Genomic DNA, 16,691 nt, shown 5'->3' with positions numbered 1-16,691 from the left:
AAGGTTCACGCAGTTTTCCAGGGCGGCCTTTGCATTTACTGGAACTATTAAGAGCTCATTCCTGCTTCGGCCGTGATTGACACGCAGTGCACGTGAGGCCGTGTGTGGCTTAGTGTCTTCTGCAGGCTTAGAGGTCACTTTCTGTTCTTCCCCAAGCCTGCTCTGCTGTGCCGAGTGTTCACTGCGGGCGACGGTCACACTGTCTGGCACATGCCACCGATGCCACAGGGCAGGCTCCATGTATTGGAGCCTGCAGAATGGCAGAGTCCGGCCTCCTCGCCGCCCTTCAGGGGGAGCAAAAAGCGCAAGCCTGTTATCAGAGCTGTGCTAGCCCAGAAAGCCTCCGAACAGGTTTAATTTAGGAATCAGCTCCTACCAACTGCCCATGTTTAGGATGTGTTTGAGTTTTTGTGATTTTTCCTGCACTGAAGCTACTGGGCTGGCTCTGAGTCACTGTCATGGGACTTCAGGTTGCCCCGACGGGAAGCGGAGGGGGAGGAGGGCCGCAAAGAGGCTTGCGGCCGTGATAATGAAGGGCTTGTTGCCTCTTGGGACAGCGAGTTCAAACTCTTTGTAATTGTCAGCGTAAATAGTGACCCGCTGAGGACATGGCTGTAATTCAGGGTGGCATGGTGGATTGTCATCCTTGATATCAGGTACCTGCCTCTAAAATGACGGTACCCGTAGTGTGGCTCCAGGAGGGCAGCTCCTGCCAAACACACGTGCTCCTGGGCCCGCGCCTGAAGCCACGGTCATGCTGCCAGCCAGGCCTGCAGCTGTGGGTGCAGCGGGGTCTTCATGGCACTGAGCGCCTCCCTCGTTTGCTTGTGGGGCCCAGCCCTCCGTCCCTCCCTGTCCCCAGTGCGGCTTCTCCCAGGTTTCTCCCAGCCCCGTGCACACCTCCGTCTTCACAGCTTCCCTAGTTTTCTCGTGGGCGGCCCAGGTGGGCGCCTGGGCAGGGATCGTGTGTTAGTCGAGTTCTTTCCAGCCTTCCCTGGCTAGTGGCTCAACAGGTCCCTTCAGATGAGTCAGCCAGCTGTGTGCCCGCGTGTTCAGGATACTTGTCAGGGTCCTTCCTCAGAGCAAGACCGACACTCACCTCCTCCATAGGACTTTGGAGCCCGCCCTGGAGAGACGCCAGCCACATCCAGAGGGGCCGCCCGGGTCCCCGCGGGCTAGTGAGAGTGACTTCTGAGCCACTCGAGGCCCCACTTTGTGTTCCTACACCCCACAAAGCCACTTAAAGCACCATGTTCTGGTGCCGTGTGCCTCTCGAGTGTGGCACACAAGCCTGGACGGGGATCTGAGCGGGCGCTGCCTTCCTCAGGCTGCGCTTGTGTTTTAGGGCCCCAGGAACACTCGTGGCTGTGATTCTAGCCACTGTCTCGGCTTCCCTAGAGGGTTTCACCCGCAGCCTGAGGGCAACATCGGCAGCCACCGAGGAGCCAGCAGGTCCGACATTGGTCTCACTCAGTCCTTCTCGACTTTGGTGACAGAGGAGACAGCAAAACTTCAGCTGGGAGCCCCAGGCCTTCTCTGCTTGGGGCGCTGGGACTGACATAGCACAGATCCTGCCATCCACGTGCTGGGGGCCCCGCCGTGCGGCTCCCTCCTCTGGTCAGGGGCCGCTCCCTTGGGCTGGGCAGCTCCGGGTCCTCGCACTCAGGGGCTCAGGGCGGGTCCTGGATGCAGAGAGAAGGAGAAGGGCGGCGATTTGAGCCCAACTGTGTTGGCTTCATCTTCTGCCTCTTGTCGCTAAATACATTTGCAAAGTTTTCCAGATGAAAACTCAGAAGGGATTTTTAATGACTGGAATCTGTGAATTCCATGGAAGCCAAGTCTGTCCACCTCTTTCACCCATTTCACTTCTCCCCGTTGGGGCTGATTTTGGCAGCGATCATAGAGGCAGGGACGCAAGGGATGGTGGCCAGCCCTTGGCCCTGTGTCCCTCCTCTCCTTCCCTCAGCGCCACAGCATTTCGGTGTCATCCCCTTCCCTGTATGTGTCCTCTTGAAAACCAAGTGCGGCTGGAGGGAGATGCCTGTGCCCACTCCTGTGACCTTCCCGCTGGCTGCAGCGGCCCCTCGGCAGGCATCTTTGTGGTGCTGCCTCCGTGCCCCTCCCATCACCTGACGCTCGTGCTCCTGAATCTTCACGCGTGTGCTCTGTGCAGCCACCTCACGGGCTCCCTGGGAACGGAGACAGTGTCTCACACTGGTCAGAATGCTCTTCTCTGTCCACTGAATAGTCCAACACAGAATCATTCCTCTGTGATTATTTACGCTTTGTTATGTAGAACTGGAATAAAGAAAAAGTGAATTTAGACATTACAGCCATCAGGTTGAAGCTTAGTAATTGCATTAGGGAATTAAATGGAAGCATTTGAGCTGCTCGAGTTCTAATTCCACATCTTCGTATCCCCATCACCCCATACCCAGTGTCTAACAGAGCTCTTGGTCTAGGAGTTTCTTGATAAATGCTTACTGAATTGAACTGGACTGAGCTTAACATTCCCACCCAGAGTTAGAAGCCAGTCCCTGAACAAATTGCATTTAGAACATGAGTTTGACGTTACTGTGGTAAGGGGTATCCTACACGTCATAATTCCTAGTCAATATCGGGTATTTAGTCAAATAGACTCAAGTATAGAGAAGCATAGGCCCATCTGGCAAAAGGGCAAGGCACGCTGCTTTAGGTCCAGGTCCCCAATATCAACTATGAAAATAAAACGTCAACTCCAATGACAGCCCTGTCCTCAGCTGGTCACTGTTTACGCTAACAATTATAAACAGCTTGAACTTGCTGTCCTGAGAGGCAACACACCCTCCATTCTCTCTGCAGTGTAGCTGCCTTGGTGGATGGAACATGCCCCTCCTCCCTCCCTCCCCCATCCCTCCCTCCCCCCTCCTCTCTCCCTCCTTCCCCCTTCCTCTCTCCCTCCTTCCCCCCTCCTTCTTCCTATCTTCTCTCACTTTTCTCCCCCCACCTTCTCTCCTGGACAAGGGGCAGAAGAGAGGAGACCTCCGGAATCTTCTGCTTCATCCAAGCAGCTTGGGGGCAGCATCAACAGCTGCAATTTGGCTGCCCCAGCAGGTGCCTCAGGGCAGCCTTTCTAATGGGAATCCTGGAATCATGTCTTTCCTTAATGTGTCCTAAAGGCTGGAGGACATGAAGTGAAACAATGCTCCATGCTCAGTCCTGTGATTTTGTGTATTTATTGGACTTACTTTGAAATTTAACTAAATGATACCCAAGGTAGAGCATGAAAAAAAAAAAGAAAAAACAGGCTATGGTGTTTGAAAAACAAACAAAACCGTTTGGTTTGTTGGTTTGTTCTTAGACTTTCACAGGCTCCTAGGTCACACGTTTCAGTTCTCAGCAAGTGACATTCTCTGCAGAAGCTGTGTCAGTCTCTTGTTTGATGATGTCAGCCACAGCAGAAAGAAGCACTCCGTAGGCCCCGTGCTCAGCACCTTGGCGTGAGCTCCTGCCATCTTCTGTTCATGCTCATCACAGCTCTGTGCAGTGGGCATCCTCCTGATCCCTGTGGGAGGATGGAGGATGGAGGCGGAAGGGTGAGTGATGGCAGGATCACATGAGGGGTCTCTCTGGAGGTAGGGAGGGGAACCAGCCCAGGACCTTAGTGCCCATCGCATCCTTCTTCCTCCTCCTCTGCCTCTCTGTGACTGTTTGACTCAGGCTGCAGGGACAGACACGAGTACGTGCAGAGCCTGTGTGCACCCCTGGGAATGTGTGCTCATATTGGCAGGGAGGGATGTGAGTGTGTACAGAGCGTGTGTGCACACCTTGGCGGTGTATGCTGGCGTTGGCAGGGACAGATGTGAGCGCGTATGGAATGTGTGTGCACACCTTGGGGATGTGTGCTGGCATTGGCAGGGACAGATGTGTACAGAGCGTGTGTGCACACCTCGGGGTGTATGCTGTTGTTGGCATGGACAGACGTGAGCGTGTACAGAGCGTGTGTGCACACCTGGGGGTGTGTGCTGGTGTTGATAGGGACAGATGTGTACAGAGCGTGTGTGCACACCTGGGGGTGTGTGCTTATGTTGTTTTGTAACCGGCAAATACGTGGCCCGTTGCGTCGGGCGGCCCTGCGCCCATGCTGAGTCCGTCAGTGGCTCTCGGGTTGGGGTCTCCATCTGCCCAGACAGCACTCGAGTGGCTTGAGGTTTCAGATTCTTCCTCTACGGATACTTGGGCCTCCTCAGGACCAAACATCAGAACCAGCCAACTGCAAACTACAAGAACGTTCAAATGCATCTTCAGTAGGAAAAACAAAAGCAATTGGAAAAATTTTCCAACGTGACCCCGTGGTTAAGCCGTTAGATACTCCAGCCAACAGATTGAGTCACTTTAAAATTCACACCAATTAAAATGGTTGTGAGAGTCGCAGAGCTTTACCGCTAAACCTTGAAATAATTGAAGCATTCTGCTCCACTTGCTTACAAACTAGAGTTGGGGATACCTTTCAGTCCAAAGTAGCAACCTTCTAAATCCAGCTTAGATGCGAGGCTCCCACTGACACAGGAAGAGACAGTGGCCCTTGATTATTCTCCTGTGTTCAAATACTGTGTCATTTCTTTTTTTTTTTTTTTTTGTATCCTGATCATCACTTCTGCTTTTCCAATTCAAACTAAAGGGAGTTTAGTTCTGTTTTGGAGAAGCTGTGGTTAGTGGTTTCTTTTCATGGTTTGCTTAATCTCTTAAGTCTGGTGCTTACTTTACCCAAATAGATTTTTCTTTAGTACGACAGTGCCTTAACCCAGGGCTTCTCCCTCCATATCTGCTCCCCAGGAGGCTCCCTAGGAATGGGTGCTGGAGATCCAGCCCCTCTCCATGTGCCGTTTTCTTTGAGTCCAAGGTAGCTTTGGCTCAGAGAAGAAAAGAGGCCTCCGGGTTAGGTGCCTCTGACTGCTTGCTTGTGAAATGTTTAATGATAAGGCGACTTCCAAACTAATTTACACATTGATAGTTGTAGCTTGAAGTATCACCGCAGTCATAAGAACAAGAAACACTCCCATAAGGTAGATAAGCAGAAAAAAGCCATAGAAGTTTAATAAAGCGCAAATAAAATGGTGTTGTAAGGATGTCCAGTGGGAAATGCTCTCAGTCCAGCCCGATCCAGCTGTGGCGTCAGTCCAGCTGTGGCATCCTCCTGTAAAAACATTCAGCCACGTGTGGCCCTGATCGCAATCACTACTCTGAATTGTGATCCAGAATGTTGTGGGGGCCGATGCCGGGACTGTTCCAGCAGTTGAGTCTGATTGGGCGTCACGGTGGTGATGTGGTTAGCGCGGCCAGCTGGGCTGAGTGGTGGCCACCCGTGCACTCGCCACGTGCAGCCGTTATTCTGGTGATGGGGTTGCATGCGGAGCGGCTTGTCCACCTGGGCAATTAAAGTACTGAGAACCCAACCGCGGGCGGGTGCCTCCCGACATGGGAGCTGTCTTTTTTATCCAGGGCCCTGTGGCGCTGCAGACCCCTGCCGCCAGTCTGAGCTCACAAGGAGGTACCGGAGGGCTCTGCTGGGGCATGGAGGTCCCTGAGCAGGTGGTCACTTATTGCTTGTGGAGTGGTCCATGGCCTGTGAGTTTATTCTCGGGGTTTGTGTGGGCGAGGTTAACCAGTTCACAGCTGGGCACTTACCCCTTACACAGGTGACACTAGTTAAAGTGGAATCTATATTAGCTCACACGGGAGTGTGTGAGGAGCTGGGAGGGTAGGGGAGGCTTGGCCCTAGCACTAGATCCCGGTCTCCTGATGTTTCTGCGTCTTCCAGTTGAGGGGCCGTCAGAGCCGCTGTGGGTCCTGAAGACAGTGGGTGCCATATGGACCAGGGGATGCGGAAGCCTCTAGAGGCTGCGGGAGGCAAGGAGACGGTCGCTTCCCCAGAGCCAGCCCTGCCGCCACTTCGACGTTAGATGGTGGGACCTGTTTTGGACTCCAGCTTCCAGAAATGTGAGAAAATAAGTCAGTGTTTAGGGCGCTAAATTTGGGGTGATTTAGTGGAGAAATAGAAAACTAGCCCACAAAGGTGCACGCATTGAAATGTGCTCTGTCCAGGTGTTCACAGTGGTGTGAGGGGGATGGCATCGGGGTTCTGGGAACTGTGCAGTTTTACTGAAGGAAGGGGGCTCGCCACGCCTTTCCTCATATAACTGAAGGTATGTATGCCTGCCACACTGCCCAGGAGACAGGGACTAGAATTCTGACTTTATTTCTTATGGGAACCAAGCCACAGTCAGAACACGGTGAGGGCCGAGACGAGCTTCCTACAGCCTGAACTGGGAAGAGGAATCGCAAGTAGTTTGTGTTTTTCTACACAGACCTGTCCTTTTCAGGTTTTGTTAAGTTTTGGAAAAAGGGAGAAGCCAGGCACACCTCGGCGAGGGACAGTGTTTCTGGAGGTGGTGCGGCTTCAGCCTGAACGTGGCCGTGTGGTTGGGAGGCTCAGAAACTGCCCTCCAAGGGCACTCACCTATTCCTTATTGCAGTAATACCTCGTTTACAGAAATCCACAGAAATTACAGTGTGGGAGGCTTCTGGTCTGGATGGGTTTGTGTGGACCGAGGTCACGGGGTGTTGTCCCAAGTGCTAACCCTGATCTGGCAGAGGCTCTGTTCCCAAATAATTATTCCACAGTTTCAGAGCCTATATCTGAGTGATAGTCTTTTAACTTGGTTGCATAAAAGGAAACAAAGTATGTCTTGAGGGTCCAAAAATCCATGTGGTAATCATGGCTGTAAACTCATACCTGGGGCTTTGGGATGGAGTGAAAACCACCGTCACCTGGCGTGGACGCTGCGTGGTATTTTTAGCGTGGTGGCCTGCTCGTGCCTTGAACTCTATCTGCAGTGTGAGCAACAGCTGTGCATTTGAGAAATGTGGACAGGTCAGCTTGCTCCTCCAGGGGCCTGCAGGCATCCGGGTGAGGGGCCTGGGATGAGGCCACATCAATGGGAAGGAGCTTGGTGTCAGCAGATATGTCTGCCTCTACAGGCCCGCAAGCCAGCCAGAACCCAGTTTTCCTTTGGTCATCTAATGCCAGAAAAAACCTGTTTCTTAGAGATTCTCATAATTTATATTAATGAACCATTTCACCGTACATAAAATGTTATAAATGCATGAGGCTTTACAACTTGGCAGATGTGTAACTCACATGTCGTTGTATCAAACTGTTGAAGATATTTGTTTCACTTGAAGGTTTTTAGCATTTTATGTGCAAAGCAAATGCCAGTAGCATTTTGCAGGAGTATTTTGGAATTTTAAACACAGTGGGATAGTGCTGGGTCTCTGGGATACTGGTGAGGTGGACGTGACCTCAAGCTCTTGTAGCTTGCAAGCAGGATTGCTAAATTGTCACAACTGCAGTGCTGGAAAGTCAAAGTGGATTTCTGTAAATGAGGTATTAGTGCAATAAGGAACAGATGAGTGCCCTTGGAGGGCAGTTTCTGAGCCTCCCAGACACCCCAGGAGGAAGCGGGGGACGGGGGCAGTTACCCACCAGAACCTGGACGGTGAAGCTGGGTTTGCTGGTGGCCCTGCTTGGCAGGTCATTAAGTGCAATAAGAAACAGGTGAGTGCCCTTAAGAGCGGTTTCTCGGCCCCCTTCAGAACCGCAAGTGGAAGACGCTCCAAGGTGGGGGGTGGGGGTTCGGTTATCCACAGGAGCCTGGATGGTGGAGCTGGGTTTGCTGGTGGTCCTGCGTGGCAGGTCATTACATGTACTAAGGAACAGGTGACTGCCCTTGAGGGCAGTTTCTTGGCCTGCTTCGGAACTGCAAGTGGAAGACGCCCCAAAGTGAGGGGGAGCTGGTGGTTGGTTATCCAGTGGGGCCGGATTTGCTGGTGGCCGCTGCGTGGTAGGTCACTGCGTGGAGCGATGGGAGTGGAGTGGGAATAGAGGATGCACCCTCCACAGCTACTGCTGGGAGTTGGCTCTGGTAGCAGAAGGGGCATAGATAGAGGGATTCCCATCAGGGGCAACACGACTGGGGTCCCACGTGTGGTGGATGCCGAGGTGTGGCTATATGTAATCTCAGTCTGCACAGCCGTCCTGGTGAGTGGGTTCAGTTACCTTCCCATCTCACATTTGAGAAATCTCGGGGGCTCACATCACAGCTAGGTGGGTTGGAACTAATGTCTCAGGCAGGACGTTGGCCCCAGAGCCCAGATCTTACCCGCCCCCGCTCTTTTCAGTCCACCAAGCTTGTAGAGAGGGTTGTGTGGTGGTGGGTGGCGGCTGAGAAACCAACACAGTAGAAGGGGGGGAGGAACTAAACCAGGCAGGAGACACAGGCAGTGCTTGGGAGGTCTGCACGGGGTGTGGGTGTGGGAGACACCTCTGGGCCTGTGAACCCCGTTCTGTGCTCCTGGCTTGCCCAACCTTGGCCCTCAGCCACATGCTGCGTGCTTTAGGTGAAATCTCAGTCGCTCGTGTGGTGCGGGCATCTTTTCTCCCTGGCTTTGCCTCTCTTTAAATCACGGAGTCTCAGTGGGGATGGCGGGGCGGTTGGTGGTCCATGGAATTTGCCCTCCACCTCCCCATCCTTGTCCTGCCCTGTCTGGCCTGTTACCTGAATCTGCCTCTTCAGAGCCTGCAAATGAGTGGAGGCCACGACAGCCTCTCGCTGACCGACCTCTCAAACTTTTATTCATCAGAATAGTGTTAAATGCTGATTCCTAGGCACCCCATTGGACTCTACGCCTGCCTGGCATGGGTACTTTGGGGAAGGTACAGAGGGATGCTGGGCTGTTCCAGGGGGGAATTTGCATTGTTGAATGTCTATTGTGTTCCTTCCAGCACTCTACTTTCCACGCACACGTGGCATTAAACTTGGAAGACCTCTGGGTGCTGTGCTGGTGAGGAAGCCCCGGCTGGACGAGGGGCTGCTGGGGCTCGGACTTGATTCCCGGGCTGGGGGCTGGGGGCTGCGGGCTTATTCTCTTCAGTGGGCCTGCTGATGGGATGCCCTGAGAAGTCCTGCTGTGCACTCAGGGGAAGGTGCAGAGACAGGCTCAGAAAAGACAGACCATGGATTTAAAAATTCCTACTGGAAAATCTTTTATGAGCAAAGTAATTTGCATCTAACTGAAGACAATCATTGCTTGAATAATTGGTTTGTTTACAAAGTTGGTCCTATGAACATTAAAGTTTTCATTCATGCCTTACCTATAATGTAAATAGGAGCTATTACCGCAACTTAAATTAGCTTTAAATTTCGTATCAGATTGCAGTCCAGATTACAAATGGCTGCTTGATAATCTAATTGATAAAATGGAGGAATTTAGTGCTTGGAACCCAGAGTGAAGGGAACAGAATTGCTTTGGTTTCTCAAAAGCGTGTTGACTGAGTGGTGACCTGGGGTGAAGAGAAGTGGCTAGAGTCATTACACTCGAGGAGATGATCTGCCCCTGCCTTTCTCAGCTGTCTTCTGGACAAAACAAAGGGTGATAAATGGAAAAAATTCAGCACTGAGTTCGTCTATGCCCTGAGCTTCTCATACAGTCATTAATGGGCTGTATCTGTGAAGCCTCCATACAGGCACAAAGGAATTAGGCTAGAGTAAGGCGGCCGGCGACCTCTGGCGTCTGGACCGCGTGTCATTTCCTAAAACGCTTTTGGGTGAAATGACAGTCGCAATGTCTTGTTCAGAGGAGTGTAATCTCACGTATGAGATACAGATTTTAAACGATGGAGATTTTAAACACCAAAGCCAGGAAGCTTGGTGGGAGTGGCTGTCTTCCAAGTGGTTTTCTGTGCTGCCATGGATGAGGTGTGGATGTGTCATCTGTTGGTGAGATCCACTGGTGAAGGGGCTAAGCAAACCATGGAGGTCGGGGGTGTGAAGCTGCATCTCTTCTGGCATGCCAAGTAAATACATCTTGTAAAACTTGTGAATTTGACCCTGACCCTAACCCTAACCCTGAGTGTTGAAGTCTGGTGCAGTGTCTTGAGCCCTCTTCTGCATTGAGGGTGAGTGACTGTAAATGACCGATTCCTCAGTGGTGAAAGTTCAAATTTAGCTTCCCTGAGGAAGCCAGAGCTCAGTCACCCTTATCTCCATTGTAAACACTGCGGCCCCTACGCGGGTGGCTGCAAATTTCCAGGCCTTCCTTGGAGAAGCAGCCGTGAGGTGCTTGATTATTTGATAACATCAGCCACCTTCTGTCTTCTGTCTAATCACGGTACAAATGATTCTCCTACAAGGAAATGGATCTGGTTTCTTCCTGATCGTTGGAAGAAGCAGCCCGCCTAGGGACACCACTGTCCTCTGCACTTTCACAGCGAAGCCTGTGCCTGTCTCCAAGGAGTGTCACGTGTGTCGTGGGAATCGCTTCCTTAATTCTTCCTGCTTTTGATAGCTCGGGTAGCTCTGCCTGTTTCACCCGGGATGAGCAGCGGGTGGTCTCTGGCTGCTGTGGGACTAGGGCTTGGGGGTGCATCATCACATCCGGTGGCCTGTCTAGGTGGACATCATTGTCTTTTGCCTGTTGCCTGAGGCAGCTGTGATGCCATGGGGGTCATGCTTGTCAGGGCCAACCCAGTTCTTCCCGTGTACACCTCTCCTGCTGGAGTGCCTTTCCTTATAATGACTTGTTGAGTTAACGTGGAGAATGCAGAGAGGCTCTGGGCCTCTCTCTCTCCCATTCTTACTCCCTGGAGCTGTGAAGCCCGAGAAGGGAGCCCATAGCCAGAGGCTCCTTTAAATTGAATTAGAATAAAGATTTGATTACATAGCTAAACACATTTGAAAAGAACTTCACAGATTAAATTCCAGATTCAACCCTTCAGGCCCAGTGGCCACGTTTCGGGGCTCAGCAGCTGTAGGTGGCTGTTGTCTTTCTGTGTTGGCTGAGCAGATTGGGGCGTTTCCAGTTCAGCAGGCAACTCTCTTGCATGGCTCTGCCTGTGGTGAGGGCACCTAGGCTGGAGAGCCTCGTGGGGATCCCTTAGGCCTCTGGCTGCAGCCAGGCTGCACGGTTCCTGTGCCCCGGGTCCTCTGCAGGCCCAGATGGATCCCACCACAGAGCCAGCACTGCTAGACTTGGGTACTGTGTGCAGACAGCAGAGGGTCATGTCCGGGCCTTGCAGGGGATGGGGTGACTGGCCTCCTTGGCCAGGCTCCTGTTTCCGAGTCTTCAGGGGAAATGCATCCACCATCCACACCGTGCACCAGAGGAAAACTGCAGGCTTCTCTGTGGATGGTGAATTGAGATCATGCAGAGTGACTAGGTTTGGGCTCCTGACCAGCGTGGAACCTGATACCTTTAGGTGGAACCTGACATGCCTCCATGTGTACATGGCAAAGAGAATGCAGCATTGTCAGCTTGAATCCAGATGTGCTCCCGTTTTGAGGTGGAAGGTTCTGGGAGTATTGGCCATTGGTGATTGTGCTGCCGTGGAGGACTTTGAATGCAGGCACTGGTTTGGGATAACCCTGGTGTCCTGGTCCTGTATGTGGGCATCCCTGAATATCCCGGACTGGAGGAAGGCAGGGCAGATGGGAGGGTGACAAGAGGTGTCAGGTGTTTCCAGCTTTGGGGACTGATGCCATCAGATGGCCGAGATCAGGATGGTGGTGGCCAGGGACCAAAGCAGGGGTGCGTGGAAATGCCATGTTCCTCGGAGCATGGGGAGGACCTCTTGAACTCTATTCCTGGGCAACAGTTCTTCCATTCTCAGGAATCTGTGCCATTGTAATTGAGTAGCAAATTCTGTAATTGCTCTAATTACTTACTGTTAAGTCCCCATGCCAATTACCATAAATTAGCAACAGTGATAACAGTTTGCCTGGTCAAACCTTACCAAGAAAAACCAGTGGACCTAGTTTTAGTTGCCTCCAGTTCCCTCCAAATCAGATTCCTTAGCGGCTTGTGTCCCCACACTTGCTGCAGTTCCTCCTGGGCCTGGCAGGCACATTCCAGACATTCACATCTCAGCTCAGATGCAGGCGTGCACATTATTTATAGAAAATCGCACTGCGCTGTGATCGGCTTGAGCTGACGTTCTCTAGGTGGGAGGTGGAGGTTCAAAAGTTCTAATGGGATGAAATTAGAAATATGAATTTTAAAAATTCACGTGTTATGAACTCTGTTCAGTGATTTTCTCTGAAATGAGAGACTATTTGCAGATGAGGCAGTCAGCCTGCAGCTCTCCTTAAATCTGTCCTAGACCTCGATGCCATCCTTCAGCCTCTTCCTGGGTGTGGGGTGCTCTGCTTGAAGCAAAACCAAAGGAAAGAACGTGGTCTGCATCACTACTGCAGCCAGCTCAACGCGCACACCCACTAGGAGGGGCGTTTGATCACTTAACATTTTAAATGCATTTAACATTAAACCAGCAAGTCAGCCAGTGCTTTCTGTAAGCAAGTTGCCTGGCTCATGGGAACATGACACTTGACTTTTTGGAAGAGAGTACTTGCTTCTGTGGAGTCTCAATATTTGTCTCATTTCTTGAGACTCTGCTCAAAGTGATGAACGTGAGTAAATTAGGACTTTTTTTTTTTTTTTTTTTTTTTTTTTTTTTTTTTGTAAATTGGGCCACAGAGCTCTCTAGGCACAGTCAGGGGAGTAAACGGCTGTGAAAGATGCTGCCTGATGTGAGCCATGGCCAGGCACTTTGGAACCTGGGATCCCATCTCCAGCCTTTCAAAGGACACAGACGAATATAAAATGCAGATGGGAGAGTTCATAATTTGGGCATCTCTGTTCTTTTGAAATCAAAGTGTAAAGAAAAAGTTTTGCCTTGAGGTCTTAACCCATATTTGTTTTTCTCCTGAGGTTTTAAAATTTTCTTAACTGCTTTTTTCTCCCCCGATCCTTGGGGAACTTCTATCTTCATATCTTCTTAAAAGATATGGTTAAATTCAACACTGAAATATAAAAACATGCTTTCATATTTTTCTTTAAACTGATGTATCTGACATTGGTGAAGAACTGGGAGTATTGGTTTATTTTTATTTTTTTGAGACAGTCTTGCTGTGTTGCCCAGGCTGGAATGCAGTGGCACGATCTTGGCTCACTGCAGCCTCACCTCTTGGTTCACGCCATTCTCCTGCCTCAGCCTCCTGAGTAGCTGGGATTATAAGTGCCTGCCACCATGGCCGGTTCATTTTTGTATTAGTAGAGACGGGGTTTCAACATGTTGGCCAGGCTGGTCTTGAACTCCTGACCTCAGGTGATTCGCTCACCTTGGCCTCCCAAAGTGCTGGGATTACAGGCACGAGCCACCACACTCGGCCTGGGATATTCTTGATTATAATTGTAACATATCCCTTTAATAAAAACAAAACAGAACAACAACAACAACAAAACAGCTGTCTGAAAAGTCTCGAAATTAAAGAGCTCACTTGGTCGGGGATTTGGACACCAGTTGAATGGCCCAGCACACCATAGTTACATGGGCCACTCGGCCTGTTAGGTCCTTAGGGTATTTGAAGTCATATGGATATTTGCATTTCTGCCTCTGGATATAGTGTTAGTATTCGCCTAGTGTTTGAGGGCCAGGCTCAGATCCGGGAAAACAAGAGCCCCTGCCCTCACGGCACTTCTCTTCCATGTGTGTGTGTTAGGAAAATAGCATAAGATATTTTTTTCAATGAGCTGGGAAGATGGAAAAACAAGCTTAAGATGTTTACTTGTTCAGAAGAAGGGAAGTGCAAGGAACACTCAGCTTTGCTGCTGCTGAAGGAGGCCCCTGGTGGAGGCTGTTTCAGAGGTGGGGTTTCTCTGAGAAAGGTGGTAAGAGGCAAATAGGATGCCCCATCTGGTTTGCCAGAGATGGGGAAAGTTAGTATCCCCAAAACAGCTTCAGCATTCTGGCAAAGCTTTGGAAAACCAGCTACGGTGTAGGACCTTGTTGGCCGCTGGGTAGAAGGAAAACATTGCTGGTCCTGAGGACTGTACTGTTGTTCCACTGCTATAAAGAACTATCTGAGGCTGGGTAATAAGGGAAAAAATATTTAATCGGCATACAGTTCTGTGGGTTGTACAGGCTTCTACATCTGGGGAAACTTACAATCAAAATGGAAGGTGAAGGGGAGGCCGGCATGTCTTCACATGGCTGGAAGGGGAGAGAGAGTGAAGGGGAAGGTGCCATGCACCTCCAAACAACCAGATCTCAGGAGAACTATCATGAGGACAGCACTTGGGGGATTGTGCTAAACCATTAGAAACCACCCCCATGAGTCAATCACCTCCCACCAGGGCTCACCTCCAACATAGGGTTAGAGTTCAGCATGAGATTTGGGTGGGGACACACAGCCACACCATGTCAGGCTTCCCATTCTTCTCCTCCACGTGCTTCGCAAATGGTTCTGTCATTGGTTTTTGTTTCTGTTGATACATAATATATGTACATATTTTCAGAGTGCATGTGATACCTCGATTCACCCCTATATTGATGAAATCTGTGTACTTGGGATGTCTTTCACTTTAAATAGTTTCTTTTCCTTGTGCTGGTTGTGTTAAGTTATTCTCTCCTAGCTGTTTTGAAATACACGGTAGATGACCCACTGCCATCCCCCTGCTGATTTATCAGTAGTAGGTCTCGTGTTCCCATTGGGCTGTGTGTTTGTGCCCGTTACCAGCCTCTGCCCATCCTGCTTATGAGTGGGCTCTGCTGGGCCCTGTTGACCACCTACTTTTGGCCTCCACGAGATCTGCTCTCAGCTCCTGCTTATGAGTGAGAACATGCGCCGTTTCGTTGCTTGACTCGTTTGCTTAACGTAATGTCTTCCAACTCCATCCATGCTGCCGCGGATGATAGGGCTCTCCGCTGTGTGATGGAGTATTGTTCCTGTGTGTGTTCGGGCCACGTTCCCTTCATCCCCTGTTGACGGGCACTCAGGTGATTCCAGACCTTGGCTACTGTGGATGGAAGCTGAGAGCAGTCACTGGCTTTATACTCGGGGGACGTGAGCCACTTTGATGTTCTCAAGCAGCCTATCCCCAAAGCCCTCCTTAGAATGCCGCATTCGTTTGTACTAATGGCTTCTTCCACTAGGATGAACAGCTAGGAAGGGGCTTTGAGTGAATGCTCGGGTTTCTGTCTTTAATTGGTACCCAGCTACACTGGCCAAGCAGGGGTCCCAGTGACCCTGGACACTACCTCACATAAGGTCCAAAGATGCAGTTAGGTTCTTTTTTTAACTTAAAAAAAAATGCTTTTGACCTGGGTAAGCTATGGCATTATCAGTTAGAGTTTTTCATATTGGAAAGGTGTATATTTTATTTTCTAAGAGGGAAAGAAATCCTGTTAAATACTCTAACCACAGATTAAATCATGTCAAGGAAAGAGGTACTATTTTGGGGGAAAATTACCCCTTCATGTCAAAGATCAAGGAGATGACTTACATTGTTTAATTGAGTTAATTATGAAACCTTAAGTGGTTTTAAGAAGATGATCTGTGGATCCTGCAAGACATGAGACTGATACTGATTTAATGTTAGCCCTGACAGAATGTGGCTAATATTTAAAACTTGCTCCAGTATTGCTTGATAGATTGTAAGTTAATGTAAAGATCTGTTTGACGCTTTTATTTTACAAAATATTATTGAGAAAAAGTTTGACAGCCAAGGAACCGCCTTCAACCAATTTCTTCCTAATTTCTATCACCAGAAAATTTTGTCCTGTTAATTCCAGAATTTACTTTTGGAAAGTTCCCGTAAGTTGAGCAGAGGTATTGGTGGTTGAATGGTGACTTGAATTTAGGTGAAGATCGTTAAATATTTCATAGTCATGTTTGTCTTGGTGGTTTTAGCAATTTTATATTAAACTTAGAACTGCGAGTCAAACCAAATGTGTTCTTTTGCTTTTGTGATACTCCTTTGTATGACTATACTGGTAAAGAATGATAAAATGTGTATTGGGTATTTTTTCTGTGTAGATATTAGGATTTTTAGGGGAACAAATTAATCATTCTTCTAATATACACTGTGCTGTGTGTTGGGTCCTTTGTATATTAGTTGAATCACTATAATGAGGACCACTTGAAAGTCTGTTTCTATAGCAGATCTTTTATATGTTGACTTGTGTTATGCAAAATCCTTCATCTTCTAAGAAGACTAAGCAATGGGTTGGAGGAGAGATTTAATCACCCATTAGGTCTATTCCGAATGCCCAGAATTGAATGCAAGTACTAATTATGTTTTTGAAGTGGTGTGTGTGTGTATGGGTGTGTGTGGTGGACTCCTTTTTAGGTCATGGGAGGGAGGTAAAGCGAAGATGAGATTTGCTGATGAACATTTGTGCATATGCTAGTGGAGAAGTCATATGACTTGACTGCACCTGCGTACTCTGATTTTGGTTTCGTTAGTGTCCGTAGCCACAAGCCTCAACCGCCTCTGGGACCGACCCACCCTGAGGGGCTGTGGTGAGGGTTATTACAGAGTCGTGCGTCTTAGTGAATGACACAAACGGCCTTGTGTGCCTACTTTGGCTTTGTTTGAACCTCTACATTGTTAAACTAAGTTTAACATTTTGAGGATTATAAATTGTGATTCTTGTCTAAGAAGAGGTTTCTGTTGTCTCTGAAGACAGGAGCCCCAATACAGATGGTCCCTGGCTCCCAATGGTTACATTTCTGATTTTTTTTTTTCAACCTTGTGATGGTGTGAACTAGTCACACTCAGTGCATTGTTTGGCCCAAGATGGGCTGCCTCTGGAT

General features: G+C 49.7%; 1 long non-coding RNA gene across 1 annotated transcript in view; it reads left to right on the top strand.

The window, feature by feature from the left end:
• The first annotated feature begins 5,734 nt into the window (after window positions 1–5,734).
• Window positions 5,735–16,691, top strand: part of LOC135970488 (uncharacterized) — a 29,763-nt gene continuing 18,806 nt past the window's right edge. The window contains exon 1 of the long non-coding RNA XR_010586136.2: window positions 5,735–5,979. This is a non-coding gene — a long non-coding RNA (uncharacterized lncRNA). The remainder of the gene's footprint in view (window positions 5,980–16,691) is intronic.

Source organism: Macaca fascicularis, chromosome 4 (genome assembly GCF_037993035.2).
Source record: "Macaca fascicularis isolate 582-1 chromosome 4, T2T-MFA8v1.1".
NCBI classification, from domain to species: Eukaryota; Metazoa; Chordata; class Mammalia; order Primates; family Cercopithecidae; genus Macaca; species Macaca fascicularis.
This window is presented reverse-complemented; position numbering and strand designations above follow the sequence as displayed.